This window comes from Chiloscyllium plagiosum, unplaced genomic scaffold (assembly GCF_037043375.1).
Source record: "Chiloscyllium plagiosum isolate Xiang-an unplaced genomic scaffold, Cpla_swu_hap1 HiC_scaffold_8, whole genome shotgun sequence".
Lineage (NCBI taxonomy): Eukaryota > Metazoa > Chordata > Chondrichthyes > Orectolobiformes > Hemiscylliidae > Chiloscyllium > Chiloscyllium plagiosum.
The window spans coordinates 97377462-97396534 of NW_028270146.1; the positions used below are offsets into that span (position 1 = coordinate 97377462).

General features: G+C 41.3%; 1 protein-coding gene across 5 annotated transcripts in view; it reads left to right on the forward strand.

Moving 5' to 3' along the window:
• LOC148149450 (uncharacterized) overlaps positions 1-19073 on the forward strand; it is a 31169-nt gene that overhangs the window by 703 nt on the left and 11393 nt on the right. Inside the window, exon 2 of one of the 5 annotated variants that reach the window (XR_015757989.1) lies at positions 3781-8596. The exons of 1 other annotated variant lie outside the window; for it this stretch is intronic. The gene's annotated coding sequence lies outside the window, so the exon portion shown is untranslated. Of the gene's footprint in view, positions 1-3326; positions 3566-3780; positions 8597-19073 lie in introns of those variants that run through there. 3 more of the 5 variants (XR_015757986.1, XR_015757987.1, XR_015757988.1) reach the window with 3 other exon arrangements.

Sequence of the window (19073 nt, forward strand, 5' to 3'; positions counted from 1 at the left end):
TTTATCGAGATTACAAATGGGTGACGAGGCAAAAGAGCAATGGTGTGGTCGGATCCGAAGGTTACCGCAGTGTTCTGAAACAGACATCAAGACAGTTGACCTTTATGGAGATGGAAATACGCAGTCTTGGTGATGGCGATACACAGTTTAGATAGCAGTGGGCAACAAGGAGTTGGAGGTAGTGGTTAATAATTGAAATTGTGTTAGGGCAGACAATGGCTTCCAGCTTCCTAATATTGGAAACAAATCTTAGCTCTTTAAACTGAGGGACTGCAGATATTATGCACGTTCATGGAGAGATAGATCAGTGTATGTGTCAATGGGCATGTGAAATTTAAAGTGTTTCAATGCATGATCATATATTGTTGACAGACAACTAGGTATTGAGGACTGCTATATTGTCAGAGATAGAACATCCCTGAATGCCCTTCATACTAATACTAAAAATCTCTGTCTTGAATTTAGTCAACAACTGAGTTCACTGGAATACAGAATTCTAATGCTTCTCAACACTGAGTGAATAATTTCCTTTCAGCTAATGTGTAAATGTACAATCTCTTATTCTGAGACTGACCCCTTGTACTACATCCCCATCTAGGGAAACATATTCTTATCATGTATCCTGTCAAGGTCCTTAAGAATATTATATGTTTCAATTAGATCTCCCTTTGTTCTTTAAGATGTCAGATAATATATTCTACTCCAATTCTTCCTCAATTCCTTCCAGACTAGTCTCTTTAATGACTGTTTTGTGGACTCCCTGTAGAGCACGTAAGTCCTTCCTTAGATTAGAAGAACTAAACTACATAAAGCACTCCCAATGTGGCCTAACCAATATACAATATAATTGCAAGAAGATATCTTTCATCTTGTGCTGCAATTCCTGATAACAAAAACTAACATACTGTTTTATTGCTATTATGATATCTAAAACTGAAGTACCATCAATCTGTCATGGCACCAATTGAACAGGGATGGGGAAATTCTCCTGATGGCATGTTCAAGTTTTTTTCCTCAAGTAACGCCTACAAACATGAGCCAGTAGGGAATACAGCTCATTGTTGTTTGTGGAATCTTAATGTGCCAAATGACAATGGTGTTTGCCTAAATAAGTCAAAAATGCAAATTAATTCTTTCGTTATCCATTATTATATTAAATTTTGTAATCTATTTTTCAAATTAATTTATTCCTAATTGTCCTCAAGGAGGTTGCGTTGAGCTGCCTTTGAAACTTCTGCAACCTTTATGGTAAAAGAAACATCCACGGTGCTGTTGAGTGGGGACATCCATGATTTTGACCCATGATTTTGGTGATGAATGATGGGTGATACATATACAAATCAGAATGGTCTGTATGGCTTGGAGATATAGATTTTCCCATGCATCTGTTGTACTTAACCGAGCTAGAGCTGGAGAACATGGGTTTGGGAGATGCTGTTGGAGAAACCTTTGCTTAAATATTGAGAAGACCATCATCTTCAGATCCCATGACAAACTGTGTTGCTTAGCTGCTGATTTCATCCCTCTTGATGTTGAACCATATATTAACAACTTTGATGCCATTTAATATTTGACACAGAGATCAGATTCCAACCATTTTAAAAACTATCAGTAGGAATACACTTCTCCCCTTCCCTAATATAGAATCCTAGAGCATAGAAGGAAGCTATTCAGCTCATCAAATCCACACAGAACCTCTGAAGAGCATCCCAACCAGATCAAGACCTCTCTCTTTCACCCCACATTTACCCCATGGCTAACCACCCAGCCTGCACATCGCTGAACACTACAGACTATTTAACATGGTCAAATCAACTAGCACATCTTCAGACTGTGGAAGGAAACTGGAGCACTGGAAGAAACCCACGCAGACCTTGGTCCCTGACACTGTGAGCCAGCAGTGTTAACAGCTGAGCCACCTGACTTCAGTCCACCTCTGCTCATCTGCTACCAAAAGCCAAATTCATGTCTTTATTATCTCAAGACTTGACTAATTCATTTCACTGCTGGTTTCTATTAAATTAAGATCATTCACATTCTGCTCCCAATGTCCACAATCCCTCACATTCTTGTACACCTATCAATTGGGCTGATCAACATGAGCTCTCAGTGAAGAAATCCTTCCATTTTAAAATTCTCATTGTTGCTTTCTCTTGTTTTGATTTTTCTTCATGGTCTGGTACCTCCTCTTTGCCACCTCCAGCTTCATAATCATAATACTTGTGCTCATCTAGTTCTGGTCTTTTGAAAATCTGATTTTTAATCACTCCAGCATTGGTGGCTGTGCCTTCAGTTACCTAGGCCTCAAGCTCTTGAATGTTTTCTCTAAACTCCCCCACTCTCTCTGTCTTAGACACATACTCTCTCTACCCCGCTTCCTTCCTTTAAGCTTCTTCTTAAAAGCACTGAGCTTTTGACCAAAGCACTAATATTTCTTTGTGGTTGGATAGCGAATGTTGTTTCTTACTGTACATGCAAAGGGCCTTTGGATATTTTATGATGAGTATTACATATAGTAGATAAAAGTTGGAAAATTACTGTATAGTAACTTATGAATGAGCACTGAAACCGTCATTTCTTTTATTTTTCTCATTTTTGGTTTGGAACTGAGTTGCAGTTGAGAATTGAACTTTGAACTACAAGCTCTTGGTTGTTAGAAAGGGAAAGAAAACAAGACTGATGTTTGCTGTTGGGAATTGGTCTGGAAAGATGATGCAGATTAAGTACTGCTCTAAGAACATCATAGGTGAAGTGGCAGCAAGATATCATTATGATTAGGAATTGGGAGCAAGTTGGTTGTTGATCTGGTTAACCAAAGAAGGACCAATGATGGTAAGCCAACCACAGTGTATGTTGGAAAATGAAAGAGAAACCACTTTTCTTTAACTGGGTTTTGAGCAGGAGGCAGTGTTGCGTGTAAGCTGTAGAACTGATTTTTTTTTTAGTTTTGCCCTCTAGTTATTCTCCAGTTATTGACCTGTTAAAAATCCTGAGAAAAGAACCTCCATTTATAAGAAATCAGGAAAAGTCTCCAGAGGTCTGTGGAATCATTGACTGGTGATTTAATTCAAGCAAGATACGTCCTATATCCCTGTAATACAATCCATAAATACCGTGAAAACCTGGTATTCATCATTTGAAGTGTTAACAAACTCGCAACTTATGATTCTTTGATTTCTTTTTCAAAAATGTGTTCCTTAACCCTGTCTGCTTGCCTGTTGGTGTGTGCCTGGGAGTTGGTGATCAAAGAAGATGGTAGACATTAATTAGATTGTCTTGTAATTCATCTGTGTTTCTGCTAAAATTGCATTATAACTGACAACCAGAAGCAGCAGATTCAAACCACTACAAATGCCGGAGGAAACATCACAGAAGCGCTTCACAGGAGGCTCCCAAGCACTGAGGATGTCACCTAGACAGGGGATGAAACGTCTGCGACACAAATTCCCAGCTCGGCGAACAGAACCACAACAACGAGCACCCGAGCTACAAATCTTCTCACAAACTTTGCATTATAAATAGTAAATTGTTAATTTTGTTTCGATTATAAATTTGATGTCCAGGATCAGTTACTTGTGAAGTCTGTTTAGGAGCAATTGAGCAATTTAAGGGTCATCAAATGTTTAATTTCACTGTGTGATGCATCCAGTATTTAATGAGTCTGATTTACTCTGGCTTGCTATCCCTGTCTCATAACAGGTCAGTAGTGTCTATAGTGGAGGGAATGAATATTTAAGGTGGTGAATTGGATGCTAATCAAAACTGCTTTGTCTTGTATAGCATCAAACGTTTTGAATGCTGTTGAAAGTGCACCTATTCAAGAAAGTAGGGTGTGTTCCTTCAATTTCATAGAAACATAGACAAAGAAGAATAGGAGCAAGAAGAGGCCATTCGATCCTTTGAACCTGCTCTGCCATTCATCACGATCATGGCTGATCATCAAACTCAATAGCTTAATCCTGCTTTCTCACCATAACCTTTGGTCACATGGCCCCAAGTGTTATGCCTAGCTGCCTCTTGAATAAATTTTGGCATCAACTACTTCCTGTGGTAATGAATTCCAGAGGCTCACTACTCTTTGGGTGAAGAAATCTCTCCTCATCTCCATCCTATAAGGTCTACCTCAAATCCTCAGACTGTGACCCCTGGTTCTGTACACACGCACTATCGGAAACTTCTTTCCTGCATCTACCCTCTCTACTCCTCATAGAATCATAGAGATGTACACCACGGAAACAGACTCCTCAGTCCAACTTGTCCATGTCGACCAGATATCTCAACATAATGAAGACCCATTTGCCAGCACTTGGCCCGTATTCCTCTCAACCCTTCCTATTCAAATGTACTCCTGTTAGAATTTTATAAATCTCTGAGATCTTCCCTCATTCGTCTGAACTCCAGCGAAAACAATCCTAACCTAGTCAGTCTGTCTTTATACGTCAGTCCGTCCATCCCTGGAATCAACCTGGTAAACCTTCACTGCACTCCTTCAAGAACAAGAGTGTCCTTCCTCAGAAAAGGAGACCACAACTGCACACTATTCTAGGTGTGGCCTCACCAAGACCCTCTATATCTGCAACAAAGCATCCCTGCTCCTGTATTCAGAACCTCTCATAATGAAGGCCAATATACTATTTACCTTCTTTACTGCCTGCTGCCTGCATGTTCACCTTCAGTAACTGGTGCATGATGACACCCAGGTCCCATTGCATACTCCCCTCTATCAATTTACAGCCATTCAGGTAGTAATCTGCTTTCTTGATTTTGCTTCCAGCATGCATCATTTGTGCATTGTAAAAGTAAAGGCTTTGGGGAGTCTAGAATGTGAGTCTCTCATTCCAGAATACCCAACCTCTGACCTGCTTTTGTAGCACAATGTTTATGTGACTGGGTCAGTTCAATTTCCAGTTTATGGTGACCCCAGTTGATATTGGAGACTTGAGGGTGGAAATGCCATTGAATGTAAGTAGAAATTGTTATTGTCTCTTGTATTTGGTCATGGCCTTAACTTATGTGGCATGAATGTTTCTTGGTACTGTTACAAAGTCAAAAGCATGTATGGTCCCTTTAAGATAGACAGTGCTTTTCTGAATTTAAAGTACAGTCATAGCTGTCACCTAAATGCGGGCTGTTCCAAATGTAACAATTGGCCGTTGCATGGATACCTGGGTTTGGTGGTGGTTTTGACAACAATTCGAATTTAGTCAATTAGTTCAAATTATACCAAGGATACCAGAAGCCAATGGAATTTGAATTTTATTGTTTTGACACCTGGAAACTAATCAAGTTATAAGAAATTAATGTGTCATGGTGGGTATACAAACCCAGTATCTTGAGAGAGAGCAACTGCCATCAAACAACAGAGCAACTGCTGTAGAGCAAGAGAGCTCACTACCCATCTGGCACCTTGCTGTCAAAGAAATTAGGAAACACTCTTTCACTTCTCTTCATGTCAAACACACTCGCAGTAAAAAGAAAGACAACGACCAAGGGAAATCAGACGGAAGACTGAAGACAGCTGAGAAGACAGAGACTGTGCAGTTTTGAGATTAAGTTAGTGTCATGTTTAATAACTGTGGTATTGGAACAGCATTTTTAAAGAGGTGGAGTTTCAGCTCAGCGAGTTAACTTACATACTTATCATCAACCTGAGCTACAAATCTTCTCAAAAATCGCTAACAGATAGTAAGTAGCTAAGAAAAGTGGGGTTTAGATTTGTGAATAGTTTTGTTTCGTGTTGACTATTAGAGTGAGGAAAATAAATTGTTATTTTCTTTTAAATAGTGAAAATTTGGAGATCTCTGTCACTCACTCACATTTTAATAGATTACAAGGTAAGGTGAGCTTTTCTGGGTGTTTGGTTTTAATTTACAAAGGAGTTCGACCTCTGCGCCGTAACAATACTGATCAGCTCAAGCCTAAACGTTGTCCAGATCTTGATGCATGTGAGTACAGACTGCATCATGCATGGATTATGCAATTTTCGCCAGATATTCCAATCTTCCATCTTACAATGGGGGCGGTCTGTGATGAATCGGCTGAAGGGTTTTGGACCTAGGACACTGTTGTTCTGAAGCTGAGTCATATTAGATTCAAAATGTTAACTGATTCTTTCTCCACAGATGTTGCCAGAGCTGCTGAATTTCTACAGCACCTAGTGTTTATATTTCGGAAATCCACCATCTGCAGTACTTTAGTTTTATCTTCAAGCAATATCATTAGCTCAGGTGATTGACCCTTAGTTAAGGAGCTTTTTTTTTATGTGGTGGATTAGTAGAACTAAGTCTCTTGCTAGGTAAATTCAGTAACCTTTAAAAGCTAATCATATTTCAATGTGTCTGAAGTCAAATTATAGGCAGAGTGAGAATATTAGATAACTTTTCATTAGAACATTACTGAACTAGTTGAGCTTTTATCATGATCTGCATTTTATTCAGATTTAGTTAATTAGTTGATTTCAAATTTATACACTGCCACTTTGAGATTTAACCTTATGTCTCCAGAGAATTAGGTGACTTTTCTATTTTATTAGTCCTTTAACATACCCATTATGCTAAAACACCCATAACCATTCAATTTAAAAAAAAAATACAATCTGAGGTCTATCTTTGCTAGCGACTTCAGATAGGCATGTACTGATATTAACACATTTAATACCTTTTATTCCTGCACTGTATGCTGAAACACATTTGGCTGAGGTGAGACAAGAACACACAAGAAGCTAGATGCAGAGAATGCAGGATTACGGAATCATAGGATTGGAGGAGCTTACAGATCGAGAGGAAATGGCCATGGAAGCATATCAGAAAAGGACAAGAATTTTATATTTGTGACATTGGGAAAACTAGGCCTTGGACAAAAAGAATCATGGACCCAGAAGTCTCACCCATTTGTAAAAGATCTTACTTTTGCTGGAGTTGTAAAGGCGGTGATTCACATGAGGGAAACCCAAAACCACCAGGCTATTTGAACTCAGTGCTGACAGACCCCATTTTTGCAGTAGCAAAATCATTTTTCCACAGTGTGGGAGTTATAATTCATAAGAGTGAACATTAATGTATGTAAGAGCTGAATGAGATCAGTGGAACCGTTTAGCTATCAAGTTATCAGGAGCAGCAATTACTGTCTTATATGCTGTTGCATTGTTTTGGAACTTTGGAAAAAAAGTCAAAACAGCAGCAGTTTTAAAAAGGAGAAGAACAGACAAAGGAAGCATATGGTGAGGTCAGTGCAGGAGGGAGAGAGAGAAAGAAACTGACACCAGAGTGAACCTGCACAGTACTGCCTTTGCTGTTTGAATTCAAGTATCACTGGACATCGGAGTGCGTCTTGGAAAATTAACAAACAGTGAAATTCACAACTGATCTAGGAGGAACTATTTGGGCGAAGTTCACCGCACAGAATCAGATAAGTTAATTGTTTTAAGTGGCCTTCAGAAAGTCTGCAGTAGTGAGTAGTGTGGGTTCTTTTTTGATGATATGTTTTTGGAGATATGTCTCTTGATTAAACTTAAAATATAAGCCATAATTATTAATCTAATCTGGGGCAGTGTTTTGTAGAGGAATAAGACGGTGTTATTTTCTGGGTCTGTAGATTGTGAAGGAGCAAAAATGGTCTTTAGTAGAGTGATAGGCTCTTCTTGTCAGATGTGGGAGTTTAAAGAGAGTTTAAGGGTTACTGTGGATTATATCTGCAATAAATGCTGTTGGTTGCAAATCTTAACAGATCGAATGGATCAGTTGGAGAGACAGAAGCAATGAGGAATTTGCAACAGTAACAGTATGTGATGGATGGCAGTTATAGGAAGGGGGGAAAGTCTCAGATACAGTCACATAGATGGGTTAACTCCAGGAAAGGTAAGAGAGGTAGGCACCTAGTGCAAGTGTGTTCTGTAGCTATGCCCATTTCAAACAAGTATGCTGTTTTGGAAAATGTAGGGGGTGATGGAATCTCAGGTGATTTTAGCACAAACAGCCAAGTTTCTGGTGTTGAGATTGCCTCTAATACAACGGGGGATACATCGGGTTCCAATAGATCAATTGTGTTTGGGGATTCTCTAGTCCGAGGGACAGACAGACATTTCTGTGGCCAGCAGCGAATAATCAGAATGGTGTGTTGCTTCCCTGGTGCCAGAATCAAGGATGTCTCAGAGGATGCAGAATGTTCTCAAGGGGGAGAGGAGCCAGCAAAAGGTCATTGTCCATATTGGAACCAATGATATAGGAAGGGAAAAGGTTGAGATTCTGAAGGGATATTACAGAGAGTTAGGCAGGAATTTAAAAAGGAGATCCTCGAGAGTAATAATACCTGGAATACTCCCGGCGCTACGAGCTAGTGAGGGCAGGAATAGGAGGATAGAGCAGACTGAGGAACTGGTGTATGGGAGAAGGATTCACACTTTTGGATCATTGGAACCTCTTTTGGGGTAGAAGTGACCTGTACAAGAAGGACGGATTGCACCTAAATTGGAAGGGGACTAATATACTGGCAATGAAATTTGCTAGAACTGCTCGGGAGGATTTAAACTAGTAAGATTGCTGGGGGTGGGGATTCTCAGGGAGATAGTGAGGAAAGCGGTCAACCTGAGACTGGTACAACTGAGACCAGAAGAGAGTCAAACAGTCAGGCCAGGCAGGGACATGGTACGACTAATAAATTAAACTGCATTTATTTCAATGCAAGGGGCCTAATGGGAAAGGCAGATGAGCTCAGGGCATGGTTAGGAACATGGGACTGGGGTATCACAGCAATTACAGAAACATGGCTCAGGGATGGGCAGGACTGGCAGCTTAATGTTCCAGGATACAATGCTACAGGAAGGATAGAAAGGGAGGCAAGAGAGGAGGGGGGGGAGTGGTGTTTTTAATAAGGGATAGCTTACAGCTATGCTGAGGGAGGATATTCCTGGAAATACATCCAGGGAAGTTATTTGGGTGGAACTGAGAAATAAGAAAGGGATGATCACCTTATTAGGATTGTATTATAGACCCTCTAATAGTCAGAGGGAAATTGAGAAACAAACTTGCAAGGAGATCTCAGCTATCTATAAGAATAATAGGGTGGTTCTGGTAGGGGATTTTAACTTTCCAAACATAGACTGGGACTGCCATAGTGTTAAGGGTTTAGATGGAGAGGAATTTGTTAAGTGTGTACAAGACAATTTTCTGATCCAGTGTGTGGATGTACCCACTGGAGAAGGTAAAAACAATGACTGCAGATGCTGGAAACCAGAGTCTAGATTAGAGTGGTGCTGGAAAAGCACAGCAGTTCAGGCAGCATCCGAGGAGCAGTAAAATCGACGTTTTGGGCAAAAGCCCTTCATCAGGAATGTATGATGCTGCCTCTTAGTCACTTAACTATTTTGACCCACATTGCTCTGCCAGTAGCAGTGGTGGACTCTCCCTCATTATGGGCATTTAAGCGGGCATTGGATAGGCATATGGAGGATGGTGGGCTTGGATCGGTGCAACATTGACCCACAGCTCCTCCAATGCTGCCTGATCTGCTGTGCTTTTCCAGCTCCGCTCTAATCTACTAGATAAGGTGCAAAACTTGACCTACTCTTGGGAAATAAGGCAGGGCAGGTGACTGAGGTGTCAGTGGGGGAGCACTTTGGGGCCAGCAACCATAATTCCATTAGATTTAAAATAGTGATGGAAAAGGATAGACCAGATCTAACAGTTGAAGTTCTAAATTGGAGAAAGGCAGGTGTTCGCAGGTAAAGGGATGACTGGAAAATGGAAAGCCTTCAGGAATGAGATAACGATAATCCAGAGAAAGTATATTCCCGTTAGGGTGAAAGGGAAGGCTGGTAGGTATAGGGAATGCTGGATGACTAAAGAAATTGAGAGTTTGGTTAAGAAAAAGAAGGAAGCATATGTAAGGTATAGATAAGATAGATCGAGTGAATCCTGACAGTAGGAGTATACATAAGAGGGAAATCAGGAGGGCAAAAAGGAAACATGAGATAGCTTTGGCAAATAAAATTAAGGAGAATCCAAAGAATTTTTACAAATACATTAAGGACAAAAGGGTAACTAGGGACAGAATAGGGCCCCTCAATGGTGGCCTTTGTGTGGAGCCACAGAAAATGGGGGATAGGAGGAAGTGCTGGATGTCTTGAAAAGCATTAAGGTGGATAAGTCCCCAGAACTCTGTTGGAAGCTAGAGAAGTGATTGCTGGGCCTCTTGCTGAGATATTTGTATCATCTATAGTCACAAGTGAGGTGCCAGAAGACTGGAGTTTGGCTAACGTGGTGCCACTGTTTAAGAAGGGTGGTAAGGAACTACAGACCGGTGAGCCTGACATCGGTGGTGGGCAAGTTGTTGGAGGGAATCCTGAGGGACAGGATGTACATGTATTTGGAAGAGCAAGGACTGATTAGGGATAGTCAACATGGCTTTGTGCGTGGGAAATCATGTCTCACAAACTTGATTGAGGTTTTTGAAGAAGTAACAAAGAGGATTGATGAGGGAGATGTGATCGATGCGGACTTCACTAAGGCGTTTGACAAGGTTCCCCATGGGAGACTGATTAGCAAGATTAGATCTCACGGAATACAGGGAGAACTAGCCATTAGGATACAGAACTGGCTCAAAGGTAAAAGACAGAGGGTTGTTTTTCAGGCCTATGACCAGTCGAGTCCCACAAGGATCGGTGCTGGGTCCACTACTTTTTATCATTTACATAAATGATTTGAATGTGAGCATAAGAGGTACAGTTAGTAATTTTGCAGATGACACCAAAATTGGAGGTGTAGTGGACAGCAAAGAAGGTTACCTCAGATTACAACAGGATCTTGACCAGATGGGCCAATGGGCTGAGAAATGGCAGCTGGAGTTTAATTCAGATAAATGTGAGGCGCTACATTTTGGGAAAACAAGGTCCTAGGCAGTGTTGCTGAACAAAGAGACCTTGGAGTGCAGGTTCATAGTTCCTTGAAAGTGGAGTCGCAGGTAGATAGGATAGTGAAGAAGGCGTTTGGTATGCTTTCTTTTATTCGTCAGAGCATTGAGTACAGGAGTTGGGAGGTCATATTGCGGCTGTACAGGACATTGTTTAGGCCACTGTTCGGATATTCCATGCAATTCTGGTCTCCTTCATATCAGAAAGAAGTTATGAAACTTGAAAGGGTTCAGAAAAGATTTACAAGAATGTTGCCAGGGTTGGACAATTTGAGCTAAAGGGAGAGGCTGAACAGACTGGGGCTGTTTTCCCTGGAGCATTGGAGGTTGAGGGGTGACCTTATAGAGGTTTACAAAAGCATGAGGGGCATGGATAGGATAAATAGACAAAGTCTTTTCCCTGGGGTCAGGAAGTCCAGAACTAGAGGGCATAGGTTTAAGGTGAGAGGGGAAAGATATAAAAGAGACCTAAGGGGCAACTTTTTCACACACAGAGGGGGGTACGTGTATGGAATGAGCTGCCAGAGGAAATGGTGGAGGCTGGTACAATTGCAACATATAAGAGGCATTTGGATGGATATATGAATAGGGAGGGTTTGGAGGGATATGGGCCAGGTGCTGGCAGGTGGGACTAGACTGGGTTGGGATGTCTGGTTGGCATGGACAGGTTGGACCGAAGGATCTGTTTCCATGCTGTACATCTCTATGACTGTATTGGAGAGACCAAAGCCATTGTCTTCCAAGCCCAGTACAAATTCAGTTCTGTTGCCTAGCCATTAACTTCAACACCTTCTCCAACATTCTGTTGCAACTGTTAGAAGCCGACTCAGTCTGTTTCCAAATTAGTGTCCTATTTGACCTCAAGATGAGCTTCTAACCACATATCCATACCATCATTAAAGCACTCGTGTAACATTACCCAACTTCACTCATGCCTCAGCTCATCTGGTACTCAAACTCTAATCCATGCCTTTGTTAGCAGTAATCCTAAATATCCCAATAGTCCTCCTGACCAACCTCTCAACTTACACTCTAAACTTAACCGAAACTGCTCCCCATATCCAAATGTATATCAAGCCCCAAATACCATCACTCTGTTCCCCGTTCTCGCAGGTATTATTTGTATTAATAAACAATACCTCCGTTTTAAAATCTTATCTTTGTCTTCAAATCCCTTCATGACCCAACCACTCTCTAACACTGTAATATCTTCTTGATCTCCAGTGCCCTGTAACAGCTATTAATCCATCACTGGCTACTGTGCCATCAATTACCAAGATCCCGCAATTTAAAGCTCCCCCCCCCCCTTAAATTTTCACCTCTTCCTATTTTTATGTAAAGCACTTCTGAAAATGTATAATTTACCAGGTCCCTTATTATTTATAAGTTCATAGAGCTTAATATTAAATTTATTCATGTGAAACATCTTGTGATGTATCTTTCAGGGTTTTATTATAAATGAAATGGGGATTTAAGGCAGAGTTAGTTTGGAAGCTTGGAGCTAGAACCAGCAGTTGTTATCTCTGGTTTGTTCCCCATGCCAAGTACTAGCAAGGCGAGGAATAGGAAGAGAGAGGAGTTGAACATGTGGCTACAAGGGATGGTGCAGGAGGGAGGGTTTCCGATACTTGGATAATTGGGGCTCATTCTGGGGTAGGTGGGACCTCTACAAACAGGATGGTCTATGCCTGAACCAGAAGCGTACCAATATCCTGGGGGGGGGGAGAATTTGCTAATGCTCTTCAGGAGGGTTTAAACTAATTCAGCAGCGGGATGGGAACCTAAATTGTAATTCCAATGTCCAGGAGGTTGAGAATACTGTGGTCAGAAATATGGATTCAAGGTTGCAACAGTGCACCTGCAAGCTGGAAGGTGGTTTGAAGTGTGTCTACTTCAACGCCAGGAGCATCTGGAAAAAGGGGTGTATTTACAGCATGGGTTGGCACCTGGGACTTTGTTGTTGTGGCCATTTCGGAGACATGGATAGAGCAGGGACAGGAACGGTTGTTGCAGGTTCTGGGATTTAGATGTTTCAGTAAGAACAGAGAAGATGGTAAAAGAGGTGGGGTGTGGCATTGTTAGTCAAGGACAGTATTACAGTGGCAGAAGGGACGTTTGAGGACTAGTCTACTGAGGTAGCATGGGCTGAGGTTAGAAACAGGAAAGAGGAGATCACCCTGTTGGGAGTTTTCTTCAGGCCTCCGAATAGTTCCAGAGATGTAGAGAAAAGGATAGCAAAGATGATTCTGAATTGGAGCGAGAGTAACAAGGTAGTTATTTTTAGATTAGATTCCCTACAGTGTGGAAACAGGCCATTTGGCCCAACAAGTCCACACCAACCACTCGAAGAGTAATCCACCCAGAACCATTCCACTACATTTACTCCTGACTGATACACTTAACACAATGGGCAATTTAGTATGGCCAATTCAACTGATCTGCACATCTTTGGATTGTGGGAGGAAACCGGGGCACCCGGAGGAAATCCACTCAGGCATGGGGAGAATGTGCAAACTCCTTCTGGGTGTCTTTAACTTTCCAAATATTGTCTGGAAATACTATAGTTCGAGTACTTTAAATTGGTCAGTTTTTGTCCAATGTGTGCAGGAGGGGCGAGGCCACATTTGATTTGGTACTGGGTAATGAACCTGGTCAGGTGTTAGATTTGGAGGTAGGTAAGCACTTTGGTGACAGTGACCACAATTTTGTTATGTTTACTTTAGCAATGGAAAGCAATGTACCGCAGGGCAAGAATTATAATTGGGGAAAGGCAATTTTGATGCAATTTAGGATGCATAGGATGGGCAAGGAAACTGCATGGGATGGGCACAATTGAAATGTGGACCTTATTCAAGGAACAGCTACTACGTGTTCTTGATAAGTATGTACCTGTCAGGCAGGGAGGAAGTGGTTGAGTGAGGGCGCCGTGGTTTACTAAGGATGTTGAATCTCTTGTCAAGAGGAAAAAGGCGGTTTATGTTAGGATGAGACATGAAAGCTCCATTAGGGCGCTTGAGTATTACAAGTTAGCCAGGAAAGATCGAAACAGAGATCTAAGAAGAGCCAGGAGGGGACATGAGAAGTTGTTGGCAGATAGGATCAAGGAAAATCCTAAAGCTTTCTATAGGTATATTAGGAATAAAACAATGACTAGAATAAGCTTAGAGCCAATCAAGGACAGTAGTGGGAAATTGTGCATGGGGTCCGAGGATTAGATTAGATCCCCTGCGGTATGGAAACAGGCTCTTTGGCTCAACAAGTCCACGCCCACCCACTCCCCTACATTTAACCCTGACAAATGCACCTCACACTATGGCAATTTAGCATGGCCAATTCACCTGACCTGCACATCTTTGGATTGTGGGAGGAAACGGGAGCACCTGGAGGAAACTCCAAATAGACAGTTGCCCAAGGTGGGACTCTAACCTGGGTCCCTGACACTGTGAGGTAGCAGTGCTCACCACTGAGCCATCGTGCCACCCTAGGAAATAGGAGAAACACTAAATGAATATTTTTTGTCAGTATTCACCCTGGGAAAAGACAATATTGTTGAGGAGAATACTGACATACAGATTAGGCAGGATTGAGATTCACAAGGAGGAGTTGGCAATTCTGGGAAGTGTGAAAATAGATGAATTCCTCTGGGCCGGATGGGATTTATCGTAGGATTCTCTAGGAATCCAGGGAAGAGATTGCAGAGCTTTTGCTTTGATCTTTATGGCGTTATTGTCTATAGGAATAGTGTCAGATGACTGGAGTATAGCAAATATTGTCCCCTTGTTCAAGAAGGGGAGTAGATATAACCCTGGTAATTATAGACCATTGAGCCTTACTTCGGTTATGGGTAAAGTGTTGGAAAGGGTTACAAGAGATGGGAATAAGTTGATTAGGGATAGTGAACACAGTTTTGTGAAGGGTAGACCATGCCTCACAGACCTTACTGAGTTTTTTGAGAAGGTGACCAAACAGGCGGATGAGGGTAAGGCAGTTGATATGGTGTATATGGATTTCAGTAAGGCGTTTGATAAGATTTCCCACGGTAGGCTATTGCACAAAATATGGAGGCATGGGATGAGGGTGATTTTGCAGTTTGGATCAGACTTAGGCTAGCTGAAAGAAGACAGAGGGTGGTGGTTGATGGAAAATGTTCATCCTGGAGTTCATTTACAATTGGTGTACCGCAAGGATCTGTTTTGCATCCACTACTGTTTGTTGTTTAATAAATGACTTGGAAGAGGGCATAGAAGGATGGATTAGTAAATTTGCAGATGACGCTAAGGTCAGTGGAGTTGTGGATATTGCTGAAGGATGTCACAGGTTACAGAGGAACATAGATAAGCTTAGAGTGTGGTGTTGGAAAAACGCAGCAGGTCAGGCAGCATTCAAGGAGCGGGAGAATCGACATTTCGGGCAAAAGCCCTTGCTGCAGAGTTGGGCTGAGAGGTGGCAAATGGAGTTTAATGCAGAAAAGTGTGAGGCGATTCACTTTGGAAGGAGCATCAAGAATAGAGTACTGGGCTAATAGTAAGATTCTTGGTAATGTAGATGAGCAGAGAGATCCCTGAAAGTTGCTACCTGGGTTGATAGGGTTGTTAAGAAGGCATACGGTGTGTTAGCTTTTATTGGTAGTGGGATTGAACCCACGAGGTCACGCTGTACAAAATTGTGGTACAGCCGCACTTGGTGTATTGCGTACAGTTTTTGCACTGAATGTTATAGGAAGGACATGGAAGCTTTGGAAAGGGTTCCAAGACAATTTATTAGGATATTGCCTGGTATGGAGGTATATGAGGAAAGGCTGAGGGACTTGAGGCTGTTTTCATTAGAGAGAAGAAGGTTGAGCGGTGACTTAATTGAGACGTACAAAATACTCAGAGGGTTAAATAGGGTGGATACTGAGAGCCTTTTTTCTCAGATGGTGATGGCTAGCATGAGGGAACATAGCTTTAAATTGAAGGGTAATAGATATAGGACAGATGCCAGAGGTATTTTCTTTACTCCAAAGAGTAGAAGGGGCGTGGAACGGCCTGCCTGCAATAGTAGTAGATTCACCAACTTTAAGGGCATTTAAATGGTCATTGGATAACATATGGGTGAAAATGGAATAGTGTAGGATAGATAGTCTTCACATTCGTTTTGCAGGTGGGCACAATATCGAGGGCTGAAGGGCCTGTACTGTGCTTTAATGTGTTTTTTTAACACAACAGACTTCTTTACTGATGTTGTTTCTACTGACCTATCTTATGAATCACCTGCAATGACCTAGATCTAACTTTGGTAAGGAACATATTGCAAATATGTTTAAGTAAAAAAAGAGCTGTGGCAGTGTTTAACTCCTTCCCACTGGGTTAGCTTGTACTTCACTCAACACCATGATCTGATCCTACTGTTCACTGATCTCATTTGATCAGTGATGAATGTTGTTTGCTTGCAAATTCATCTGAAATCTGTCATGTCTACATAAATGAAATTTTTCAGAAGGCTATTTCCAGCACATTTAGTTCTGGTGTGTGGTTTCATGATCATTTACTATGTGTAATAGATACTTTACAAAGGATTGATAATTGAAAAAAGCTGTGGGTTTCTGTAAGACTGTTGAGAGATCAAATTGTTTAGTACAATTCCCAAATTGTAACTATTTGAAGCAGACATGGAATCACCTGGAATTTGCTACAGTAAATGCATCAGTTGTGAAAATGTTTCATGAGACACTTTTTTTTCCCTTAACATTTTCATTTCTAAGTTTGGCTTAAATTCATTCTAAGCAGGGCACCCATTGGATAAAATTGTTGATGGTTGCCCTGTCTCAGGTTCGTTATTGATGACTATCGCTCTATCACAATCACTAGCTGTACTGAATATTTCTTCTAAAATGCAGTGTGTGCAGTGCGAGCCAAAATTTGCAGCTGGTCGTATGTCTAGATCATTAGTTTCTGACCAATTGGCACTGCTGCCTGTGCTGCAACCACAAGCTAATTTCCTGTCGTTTCCCACAGTTCATGGCACGTGCCATTAAAACATCACCACTGTGTTGTCTTTCTAAGCCAATGACCCTGTTTTCTTAGAATCACATTCTTACTCTGGATTTCAACCAATGAAGCTTTCATTTTGGTTGTTTATAGACATTGCAGTTACTGGCTTGATGTTGCATCATTGTCCTTTCAATTTTAAGAACTAAATCAAGCATCTGCTTTTAATACTATTTCTTGGGCCTGTTTCACCAAGTTCCTTCATCACTTCTGCATATTCCCATCAGTACTAACACATTGTAAACACATGTTTTTAAAATGTTCATATTTTTGGGGGATAAAAATTAGGTAATGGAGAATAGGGAAAATTGAGATGGTAAACCATTGTACCAGACCTTCACCAATCCAATATAACACCTGCATTTCTGGTTTGTGTATTGATGGCTGGAAGAAGATCCTGCTAATGCAGGTTAATATTTCAGCTCAGAAATGATAAAATCACTAAACTGTAGAATTTCCAAAATTTTAAGCCTATCTGGCTCATTGCAGTCTTTTCGTGTCTAGTGGGTGCTGCTCCAAAATTGAATTGAATTGAGTTGAATTTATTGTCACGTGTACCGAGGCACAGTGAAAAGCTTTGTCTTGCATGCAATACAGGCAGATCACAGAGTTAAGTAGTATAGATAGTAAATAATAGGTAAACAGCTTCAAACCTGTGAGTTCAGATAAAACAGAGTTATTAGTAATTTTTAATAGCATGCTATTAAGTTTAAAGAGTGTAGAACAATTGTAGGAAATAGGAAACTTAGATCTGCACACCGGAGCTCGCAAGGAGTCAACCATATCCGGCCAGCCTGTGGTAGTGTCTGTCATTTGAGACAGCTGGCATTGATGTCCATCCCAGTTCTCCCATCATTCCCCTGCCCCATTCATCCATTGATGTTTAGGACGGGGCATAACTAAACTAAAATAATGAGTGAAAACCTGAATTTCTACTGGGGCACTGATCTATATGTGGAATGAAATTAAAGAGTCTTATCATTTTCAAGTAATTTTGGCCATTTTCTTTTAATGTTCTTGTATTTATAAACACTTATATTGTGATGTAGCATTCCTCCCATCTCCAACTCTTATAGCAGCATTATTCTGGCACACAGTCATCTCAGAGTAGCTGCTGAGCAACCAAGGCTATCCTATATAGGCTGGTGGCATGTAACATTTCTAATATGCCTTGGGTCCCCAGCTAAACAAGGGTATGAAGAGGTGCAAGCATTTACTATTATCATCTTTGTGCACCCAATTGGCCTGTGGAAGTTGCTTTCGTGTGCCTGATTGATCTATGATGCAAAGCTTCCCAAGATCTAGTTACAATTTCATGGTTTGTCGGCATTTGCTGAAGATCAGAGTTGAAAAGTGTGGCGCTGGAAAAGTACAGCAGATCAGACAGCATCCAAGGAGCAGGAGAGTCGATGTTTCGAGCATAAGTCCTTCATCAGGAATGAAGAGGGGGAAGGGGGAAGGAAGAGAGATAAATGGGGGTGGGACTGGGTGGAAGGTAGTTGTAAGTTGATACATAGATGGGAGGTGAGGAGTGATGGTGATAGGTCGGAGGGGAGGGTGGAGCGGATAGGTGGGAAGGAAGATGGGCAAGTAGGATGGTTCAACAGGGTGGTGCTGAGTTGGAGGGTTAGATCTGGGATGAGATGGGGAGAGAAGATCAGACTTACAAAGGGACATTGTTGAAGGCAACAGACAAAGTAGGCACACAACATAGTTGGGACCTCCAAAAGGTGGAACAACAGTTCCAAAAAGCTATAGGAAAGAGTTTTCATTAACTGCAAGAACCATTAATCAAGTTTTCATACCAGAGACTTCCTAAGTTAGAATTATGTCCTATTCCTATGCCCTCATCAGGTATCCTTTCATTCAAAGTGCTATGAAGCTTGCCCACTGCTGACTTCATTCTTGCCAGTGAATGAGAAATGCACTCAAAATGTGAACTAATAATATGTGTATAATTTCAATCCATCTTGATTTTAATAATCAAACAAATCTACTGTTTGCTCAGTGTATCCTATTATTAACAACATGTAACTCTACACTTATTTCTAATTAAGAACAGCTTCAGCAGCAGAAGTATTTAAGCAAGAGGCTGTTCTGTACATTTTCATGTGCAGGTGCATGTTAGAATGAGCACTT